We start from the raw sequence: 11418 nt of genomic DNA, 5'->3' as shown, positions 1-11418 counted from the left end.
TGGAAATCAAACTTGGCACGCTGTCTAGTAAAGCATGAAGTCCAGCCCTTTGAGCTATATCCCCGGCCTCCATAGTTTGGTGGCAATAGTAGTAGCAGCAAAGCAGCAGCAGCAACAGCAATAATAGTAATAATGCTTTTTGTTTGGGGGAAATGCCTGATTCTGATTTCTGTGCTCAGAGATCACTCCTGATGGTGCTTGGGCCACCATATGCAGTGCTGGATCATCTACATGCAAGACAAATAATTTAACCTCAGTACTATCTAGGATCTCAACTTAGCTTTTAATACTCAAGTAACAGCAAAGAAAATTTCATTTCTGCTACATATACAGATCAAGTAAGAGTAGACTCTGGATCAGAAATAACTGTTTCTAAGTTCTCAAGCAATACCTATCTCCTGGGGTGATATCTCTAATAGAATCGAATAAGATAACTTATGTCAAGGGCTTCATACAGAGTTTATTCATGGAAAATGAGTGTGATAAATATGCACTATCTTTAGACCCATCCCTGAATTTGTACAATTTCTTTAGAGTTTTATTTAAGGCAGCGGTTCAACTTTATATTATATCTCCCTTCATTGTACATTGAAAGTAGTTTTACATGCTGATTTATTATCTTTATAATTATTCTAATGATTACAGGCCTTTTTATTTTATTTTTTAAATTTATTTTTGGTTTTGGGCTGTCACATCTGGTGGCACTTAAGGGTTACTACTGGCTCTGCACTCAGAAATTGTTCCTGGTTGGGAGGATTAATATCATTAAAATGGCAATACTCCCCAAAGCATTGTGCAGTGTTGCCATATACTATTATTATGTTAGTATAATTTTCCATAAATTTTATGGCTGACTACCTTCTGCTGAATCACATTGTTGCTGGGGTTTGACTAACTTTAATCCATTTGGATCTGACCTTTGTGCATGGTGTTAGATGGAGGTCTGAGTTTGCTTTTTTGCATGTGACTTTGAATTACCAGTTTTTTCTATTCTCAATGGAACAGACACCTGACAGTGCCAAGAAAGCCTCGACCCCACTTTATGCCATCTGGAGAGTGAGACTATTAATTTAACTAACCCAGAGCTCTTTCAACTTCGCTGTTTCCTGTGTGGCATCTTGTGGAGCTAAGGCATAAGGACAGCCCAAGACATAGAACTGACTTCCAGGAGGTCCAGAAATTCTTTGCTACTAGTGATATGTGTTCCTATTTTGATGGAGAAGCCCCCTATGAGGCGGAGCATTTCAGCTTAATGCTAAGTGATCTGTGCCAACTTACTGCCCTCTCTTTACTCCATTCCCTTTCCTCATCCCTTCCCATGCCCTGGCTAGGTGGGAGCCCTTCTCAGCTCTGCCCTTGGGAAAGTGTCTGATGCTTTTCTGCTCTGCCATGGAAGGATCCAACTAACCCCTCCTCAACTTCAGAAAGGATGTGGTGATTAGACAGTGCAGACTTTTGAGGAGCACTTCCTAATGAATCTGATTCTGAGAGGTGAGCAGACTCAGTGAATCATGAAGGTCATAGGTTCTGCAGTTGAATTTGATTCAACTATTTTCTATCTGTATGTGATCAAAGACAAGTTACTCAAGCTCCCTGATCTTCAATTGGACTAGTGACACAGTGAGACCAGTAAAGCCTAACCATGTTTTAATCAAACTTAAATGTTTAATCAAACTTAAATGAAGCTCTAAGAAGTCAGACTCTATTCTGGCACGTTCTTCCTTCATGAACAACATTTTATTGATTGTAGTTGCACTTAAGAACTTTTTTGTATGTAGATATAAAAGGCAGAAATATCAAGATTTTAAGAAAACAATGACCTATTGGGAACTTTGCTCATTTAATATACAGATCTCACCTGGAATTAGCCTGATCTTTGAATGAAATCAGCGCTTAGCCCATGTTTTATAGAGGGCACTTGCCATTAGCTCACACTTACTAAAAATCTTCATAATTATTAGGTTCATTACTTTGAACTACATTCCCAAATCAGTTATATTTACAACATAAAAATTCTTAGGTAAAATGTTTTTAAATTCCATTTAAATAGATCCCAAATTAAATTTATAGTTGACCTAAGACCACCATAGATGAAAGTTATTTGGCTTTTTTCAGTTATTTGGCTATTTAACAGTGGGAATTGTCCCAGAAGCAGAATTCTGCCCACAGGGAGGTCTGTGGTCAGGAAGCTTGGTCTTCCCTATGCAACTCATCCAGTTCTTCTCTGTTCTGGGGTTTCCACTAGTTCACCTGTCCTGTTCTTACCTGAGAGGGCACCTCTCACCATTTTCCCCTTTCATCACTTATCCAGTATATTCTGGGGAAGGAGCATGTACAGGATTGGGCTTGCTAAAGTCAGAGGCACCCTCACATCATAGGGAACAGGATAATTTTGGGATAGCCTAGTTCTGATATTCTGCTATCAACAAATATAAGCACCCAAAGCTACAAAACCAACAAATTGATACAATATTGACAGAATTCTGAGCTCCCATCATATTCTAAACAAAGTACCCAACTATCTATCAACCAGGATACTAAGAGGCTTCTTTATAGTCACCTAGATCTGCTGCTAACATATCTTGTAAGAAATCCTTGCACAAGATTTTCTTACATAAAGGCAATGGGGTTGAGGAGGGCAGTAGAAGAATGAAGGTCTTGGCCTCAGATACTGCTGTTGCAAACATTCTCTATCATTGACCTAGCAAAAGGGCATAACTGGCAGGCAGCTAGTCAACAGTCCTGTACAGATAATTTATTCTCATGACATATATAAATAAGACAAATTTTTTGTCCTGCTGACAGAATTTTTTATCCTGCTGACTCCTAAAAAAAAAACAGCTGGAAGCATGCCCTTTGTTTGGCTCTACTAAAGAAAGTTACCAGATTCCATTGTCCCTCTGTAAGATAATTTGCCAGAATTGAGTGACAAAAAAAAGGCTGCTGTGCTACTAGGAAGCAACTATGGAGGTCACGTGACAAGGCCGAGCAAACCTTTCCTGTGGACAGCCAAGAAGAGCCCTGAAGTACTTAGGTAAACTCTTTCCTACTGGTACTTTCAGTTTTTTAGAATAAACAGACTTAAAGGTAACTACTGTACCTCTCCAGTCTTGCACAATATACTTCATGTTTTCCTGTGGCTGAACTGAGTTTCAGGTTTCTGACCCAAATAGCAAGCACGACAAACTAAGAAACCATAGAAATAAGGCTTTGCAAAACTGACCAAGATAATACTTTATTTATATAAATAATAATAATACTTTTTAATGCATCAATAAATCATTAAAAATTTAACAAAAGGGATATAATTACATTTAAGAGAATTAACATCCTGCAACGTAGCCATATGACTTTCCAAAATATCAATAATGAACTTGATCTATGAGAAAGGCCTTAGTCACACTCATTGTTCCACTTTCAGGTGCCTAGAGAAGACTAATATGGTTTCATTCAAGAAAATATTTTATAAATTTTGTCTTGTTTTGGGCCATATCTGACAGTTTGTTCCCTGAGAACAATAGCTGCAGACACTGGAGAGTATTGAGGGAGCCATAATACAGGGCCACTTTATATGCCACACTGCCAGCAAAGAGCCTGAAGGGGAGACTTAATGCACCTTTGCTTTTGGGAATGCTCATTGGACAGTTCCTGTGTCTTCTGTGTAACACTTGCCCATGCTGGGGACTGTCAACTTAGCCTGTGACACAGGACACAGGTAGGTAGAAGCCTGAACTTGAGGAAAAGTAGGCACCTGTACACGTACATAGAGACACATACCCACAGACACACACACTTAAGCTGCACCGGTGCCCTCATGACTGCAGCCCCCCATTCTGCCGCTGGCCTTAGGCCATGCCAAGCCTATCCCTACATTGTCCCAGAGACTGCTCCTCAGCCTCTCAGCCTTTGACAGAGCTTTTACTTCACATCCATTAGTCAGTTGAAAGTGCAAGGAGAAAGGGTTGGAGTGATAGCACAGCGGTTAGGCTGTTTGACTTGCATGCAGCAACCTGAGACCTACCTGGGTTTGATCCCCAGCATCCCATATGGTTCCCCAAGCCTGCCAGGAATGATTCCTGAGCACAGAGACAGGAAGTAACCCCTGAGTATCACTGAGTGTGGCCCCAAAACAAAACAAACAAAATAAAAAAGTGTAAGAAGAGTTGACCTTTCTCCAAGTCCATTTCCATATTGGATTTCTCCACTAGTTTTGTGCTTAGAAATGATTTTTCTAATGCCCTTTTTTTCCCAATTATTTTATTTGTTTGTTTATTTATGTCAGTGCTGGCAGGCAATCCTAGGCCTCATAACATGCAAGAAAGGCAAGGCTAGGCTATATTTCTAAGATATATTCCCTGGTATAAGTAGGCTCAGCCTTGTCTCCCCATAGCAGTCCATATTGCCCAGGATGCTGAATGTGCTTGGGTCTTGGCTGAAAGCTACAGTGATAATGGAATTCTTTTCCAAGATTATCAAAACAGACTGCTCAGAATCAGAGAAGAACCCAAACATCTAGGCTTGGTATCAGTATTTGTCCACATATTCACTTCATCTGTTCTCCTACAGGTGATTATCCAACAGTATGGAGCTCAGTTTGGTTCATTTAGAAGTGATTTGCTCATAGATTTTGTCAAAGAAATTTTGTTTTTTCATGGTTGAGCTCTGCTATAGCTCTGTAAAGGAGGTTTCCTTCCAATCCATCCCTGAATGCCAGTAGGTATCACTGATCACACCAGGCTATGTCCACAGTTCAGAGGGACTTCCTGTGTAGCTTCTTGTCGGTTCTTACAAAATCCCAGAATGGGTCATTTACAGGTCATTTTTTTTCAGATCATACTCATATTTCTGGTTTTCCAGACCTGAAGATTTTGTGATAATTTATTCATTCACATAACAAATTCTCTTTTGGGGCCTTATGGCATTAGAGGTAAATTAAACAAGCTCCCTGTCCTCTTAAAACTCAATCTGAGGTAGAGAGTACACACAAGCCATTTCAGACAGTGAAAGTGTCATGGTGAAATAGGTGATCTGAGCGACAGGATGGATGGTCTCTCTAGATTAAGTGGCAGGATTAGCAGACAGAGTTGACATAAAGGTAAACAAGAAGGCAGAAGTTACATGAGATCTGAGAACAACAATCATGCTCATTGTTACCGAACAGAGAAAAGATCAGTGTGGTTAGAGAATGTGGTACAAGCTGAACTCAGAGATGGACAGGGTCATGTAAGGCACTTAAAAGGGTCAAATTCAAGGCAGTTTCCAGGGAAAGTTCTGCAATTTGCCAAGGTTGTCAGGCAGCATTTCCAGAAAATAGAGGAGGAGAACAGGTATTCTGCCAGTTCATGGAAACATGCCAGCCTGGGGAGGGCATGGATTATGTTTTATACCATTTTATTTTGTACATTTTAACCAAACAGACTAGGCATGGAGTTAGTGCTGGCCACATATGTGACTTCTTCCAACACTCCTGCTTTGAGTTTACTTTTGAGTTATTTACTGCCTTCTCAAATAAGGTTGACTTTTGTCCACCTTTTTAACCACCAGAAAAAGAAACTCTGGAGTTGCAGTGTCTAGTACTGCTGAAGGAAAAGGCAAAATACTGACACCTTCTTCCCAGAATTGTTTTTTTTGGGGGGGAGGAGGAGGGTTTCTACTCTTGGCTATGGCAGCATCCCTGAGGGAGACTGTAAATTGCAAATAAAAGCCTAATTACAATGATGAGCCTGAGGTGTTCAAGGGGCTAAATGGAAGCCTAAGCCTGTGTGTTGGAGGGTCAAGACTGGGCCCCTTGCTCTCTTGTACATAAGCCCAGCAGCTTGTTTTTCTTTTCTTTTCTTTTCTTTTCTTTTCTTTTTTTTCTGAGTATGTCTTGAAGGGTGTTTGGGTTAAGTTATGAAGACCCACCTGAGCCTTAAGTTGCCTATTCTCATGCCAATAACCAACTCTTCGTTGATCATTCATATATATATTTTCTTCCATATTTATATTTTAAAATACAGTCCTTCTGTGAACTTTGACAGGTTTTTTGAACTATAGTTCTCTAAACTTATTCTTTTGTCTTCAGAAAGGCACTGCATAGATTAGTAACTAAACCATAAATACTACGTGATACTACTACTACAACATCTAGTACATCATACTACTACATACATACTGCATCATACATATTACAGTTTTGGGAAAGGCACTACATAGCTGAGTTACAAGTAAAGTAAGGCTGTGAGCTATAAGAGTCCTACTGGGGACAAATAAGAGAAGAATAAATCTTAATAAATTCTCCCAGGGGAGACAGAAATTGTTTGGCTAACAAAATGTGGAGGACTTGAGATTAGACATGTTTTGGCCTGTTTTGTTTTATATTTTTGGTTTTTAGCTATACTAGAAGTTTACATAAAAATGGTTGACTAATTGCCTTCCCTACTTGGATCCTATTTTCTTCATCTGTGAAGACACATTGGGAAGGTTATCAATAATAAAGGATAATTGTGGCATTTGATTGGATTTTATATTCAATTCTTGGCCATGTTAGGTGTGCAATCTGGGCACACCTAATGCTAAAGTTTTCTCATCTCTAGGATAGAAATATCAGAGCTTTTCTGAGTATTATAGGAGATATTAGTATCCCAAGCATGCAGAACACATTCAACCAATAATCACTTTAATGATCCATCTGTCAGCTGATAGGTAAGAAAAGGAACTAGATTCTTCCCATTTTATCATTTAAGTGGAAGAAGAGAGCTCAGACTGAATGAAATATAGCAGGTTTTTTTCTGTAGGATCTTCATTTTGTATCTTATTTTTCAGTGAGATAAAAGCTAACATTTGTGAATTTTCAGAAACCAAGTCTGTATTATGTTACACAAATTAACTTATTCATCATAGCAGATCTGTGTGAGATATACCTATTATACACAGGTAACTGATAATGAGGTAGTTAAATACTTGTCTAAGGTAAGAGGTAAGGTCAGGTAAGAGGTAGGTCAGAACTCAAAACAGGCAGCCTGGCTAGACAATCAGGTACTTGAGGTTGAAAAATATGGCTCTACACATTTAGGTTCATATCTTATATCCAGTTCAGCATATTTGTGTCTCAAGGACCTTTGCAATAATTTTAAGCTTTTCTAATTTTTTCAAATAGAAGAATCAAGGTCTAAATTCTAAACAAATATAAAGAATTTTTTTAAAGTCACCAAATTAGTAGCCAGAACCAAGAATCCCTTGCTCAGGACTCTAGTCCAGAGTCAAAGGTTCATTTCTGAGTCTTGGCAGTGCTTAGAGGTTACCCCTGGCTCTGTACTCAGGAATCACTCCAGGTGGTACTTGAGGGACCATATAGAATGCTGTTTGTTGAACCTGTTTGGCCACATGCAAGACAAGTAACTTACCTGCTTGCTGTAGTATCTCTCCAGCCCCATCTATGAGTCTTTTGGGAAAAAAATAGCCATTTGTTGTCAATGTCTTGTGGGAAATGGTTTCTACATCAGTGTGATAACAGTTCTACTTTCCTTATAGTGAAGATTTAGAGAATTTAGCCACACATTTTTGTCACCAGGGCTTCATCAGTTTAGCTTATAGCTAAGAAGGGATACCGGGGAGTCAGGTACATTTTCTGTTCATTAATAAGAGACAGGGTTGTGCTCAATACTCCAGTGTGTTTCTATGGTTGTTCTTTGTAGATCAGTCAGTTAAATATGTGAAGGCCATGTGTATCTGTATCAGAATTCCGTATATCTTACTTATTATTGACATTGGCATGTACTATCAGTGGCTCACTCTTAAACGTGGTTTAATTAGCATAGATTGCATGTTAATACTATTTCAGTTCCTCAGGGAATTGGATGTTTGTAAAACAATTACTTAGGGATTTCTCTGGGTTAAGATGTTAAGAGATACATGAGGAGAAATCATTTTAACAGTAACATTAAGACATTGTAGGATGTTTTCCTTTCATCTCTTTGGAGATGCCATAAACTACATAGTATATGATACTAAAACAGACTGAAGGAATGAGAATCTAATTGTCTGCTCTTAGCCAGTGGAAAGATTTGCAAAATTGCAAAATGAAAGGACTCATTCATGGAAAACAGATTCATAGAAATGCTATTTATAACAAGATCTCTATATTCCATTTTGGAGATAAGCAAAAACCTCACAATTACTTTGACTAGATCTATCAGTTATAAATGACCTTCACTATGAATGAATCACTGTCAGCCAATCAGTCTCCAGAGAGTCTCATTGCTTGAGGTGGCACTCTTCTCTCTTACCAAGAAAGGGCCTTTTCTTCTGACAATAGGGAACTAGGTGGTTCCTCTATCATAGGCTCCTACTGGACATTTCAAAGTGTCCTCTCTATGAGACTCAGATGCTTCCCAAGAGGGGAAACCATTCCCCTTCATAGTGCTCATATTTTCTGAATGTCAGCGAAACAGAAGCCATATCTTTTCACTAATATTTCAGAAGATTTAGAGGGGTAGATAGAAAAACACAAACTAGAGCCCTGTGCCCACAGAGAAAAGAAAGGTCGGTGTGAACAGCCCCAAATCCCCATGAACCCCAACTTCACGGACCCTAGTTCAGCAGGGTTGGGGTGCAGGGACTGGACCAGAGTCACCTCTTAAATTTAGAGTGAGCAAAGCAGTTCCTCCCCCACTCTTCCGCCTCTGGACCTCCCAGCCGCTGACACCAAAGTTCCTTATCTGCACAGGAAAGAAAGCCCATAGTTCCACTACCCCATCCACATACCTCACACAGACTTCAGCTTATACCAGATGGTTCTTTCCCTTGGAAAATATACAGCTCCACAACCAGAAGAACAAACTAGTTTGGGACATTTTTTTTTTTTTTTGGCTTTTCGGGCCACACCCATTTGATGCTCAGGGGTTACTCCTGGCTAAGCGTTCAGAAATTGCCCCTAGCTTGGGGGAACCATATGGGATGCCGGGGGATCAAACCGCAGTCCTTCCTTGGCTAGCGCTTGCAAAGCAGACACCTTACCTCTAGCGCCACCTCGCCGGCCCCAGTTTGGAACATTTCTATCATACTTGGGTAACCTCACTTACCTAGAATAAATAAACACCCAAACAGATATACTTTCAACCACCTCTTATACAATTAAATAAACCACTTTTATTAAACACCCCGAAACTCCAGATTTCCAACTCACCCGATGCTAAAAACAATGGAGAAATTAGGAAAGTACTAGCAGCTGTGAATATGGAGAAAAATCCTAGAAAATTTCCAAGTTCTCCAAAGCTCACGAATTCTATAGATGTGTATCTAAAATCAGTATTTAATGTCTTAGCAATGAAATTTAAGGAATCACTAGCCAAAGAAATTAAGAAATTCATAGATAATTCAACCAACTCAAAGAAGAACTATTGGAAGATGAGAGAATTCATACAAATGGAACTAAGGGAACTAAAAAACATGCCAGCAAGCCATAATAGCAGAATTATACATATATAGAATCGCATGGATGAACTTGAAGACAAAATGCAAGCCAGCAACAACAAAGAAGTCAATAAAGAAGTGAGAGACAAAACATTGGAAGAAAATGTAAGGTACTCGATGAACAAAGACAAAAGAAATAATCTACAACTTATAGAAATACCAGATGGGGAGGGAAAAGAAAAAGGGGAAGAACAAGTAGGAAGGGAAACAGTAGCAGAGAATTTTCCCACTCTCTGGAAAGAAGTTGCTGTACAAATCCAAGAGACTAAGAGTACCAAACAAAATAGACCCTAACAGATAACACCAAGATAATAGTAATCCAAATGGCAAAAACAAAAACAAAGAGAGAGAGAAGTTCTTTAAGCGATAAAGGAAAAAAAAATCTCAAGTACAAAGGAAGGAACATAAGAATCAAACCAGATCTTCTATTTGAAACAATTCAGGCAAGAAGACAGTGGGATGACATATTTAAACTGCTGAATGAAAGAAACTTCCAATCTAGAGTCCACTACCTAGCAAAACTCTCATTTACCATATTTTCCGGTGTATAAGACTGTTATGTATGTGAATATTTTATGGGATTATTATGTTACTGACCCTACCCTCATCAGTGATTGTGTCCAACCCTAGGGTGTGACCTGGCATTCTGTCCCCACCCTAGGGTGGTACCTGATTCTGCTTCCACCATTGGGTGGTACCTGATTCTGGGGGATAAAAACAAGGGTCTGTGGAAGGCGAGAGGCTGGTGGCTGGAACTAAGGCTGAGACTTTGGACTTCAGTCTTGTCCACCGAATAAAGCTAATATTTCCACAAGCCTGACTGTGAGCTGTTTACCCGCCGTTTCACCTCAGAACCATCAGCTGGACAGGGTCTGAGCTGGAGGGGAAAGACCTCATCCTCCATCCCTCCATCAGTCAACCTCTTCAGGGGCTGACTTGCAACATAAGATGACTTTTGAAACAAAAAAAAGTCAACCGAAAATCGGGGTCGTCTTATATGCTGAGTATATCCTGAAAAATGTTTCAATATGCCGCTAAACCAAAATTGTCTGAATATTGCCACAAAATGAATTTTCCAACTCGATCCTGCACCAATCACTGCAAGGCTGCTCAGATTGCCTCTCTAACTCAGCCAATCCAAGCAGGCTTTTTATGCATGCAAATTAGACAATGTTCTGGACCTGAATTTACACTGTAAAAAGCCTGCTTAGATTGGCCAGAGTCAGAGAGGAAGTCTATTACAGTATAACCTTTGAACCTTTGCTTGTTGTGATTGGCTCACTGTGGTACGTACAGTTGCAGCACAGGAACGTTCTGTCTGATACAGCTAATATAGGCCTAAACCTATGTTTTAATTGCAAAATTAGGGGGTTGTCTTATACGCTCAGTCTTCTTATACGCCTGAAAATACGGTACATGGGAAGGTTAAAAACATTCTCAGACAAAAAAGAACTAGAAATATTTGCGCTAACCAAACTGACTCTAAATGAACTACTCAGAGATCAGTTACACAAACACCACTCAATTGTAACAACAACAACAACATAATATAAGAGCACAATAACAACAATATAAGAGCACAAAAATCCTCTCTGCAAATAATCTCTTTAAACGTCAAAGGTCTAAAGTCTTCCATTAAAAGGCACAGAGTAGAGGGTTGGATCAAGAAACAAAACCCAGATATTTGCTGCCTGCAGAAAACACACTTAAATGTCCAGGATATAAACAGACTTAGAATAAAAGGATGGAAATCAATTATACACACCACTGGAAAACAAAACAAACAAAAAAAAAACTGGGATGGTTATACTTATATCAGACCAAATTGCATTCAACCTTAAGAAAGTATTCAGAGACAAAGATGGACACTACTTATTGATCAGGGGAACATTAGACCAGAAAGTACTAACTCCAATCAACATTTATGCAGCAAAGGTAGAGCAGAAAAATGTAAGGCTTTTTGCT

Source organism: Suncus etruscus, chromosome 1, assembly GCF_024139225.1.
Source record: "Suncus etruscus isolate mSunEtr1 chromosome 1, mSunEtr1.pri.cur, whole genome shotgun sequence".
NCBI classification, from domain to species: domain Eukaryota; kingdom Metazoa; phylum Chordata; class Mammalia; order Eulipotyphla; family Soricidae; genus Suncus; species Suncus etruscus.
Note: the sequence above shows the minus strand (reverse complement) of the source record.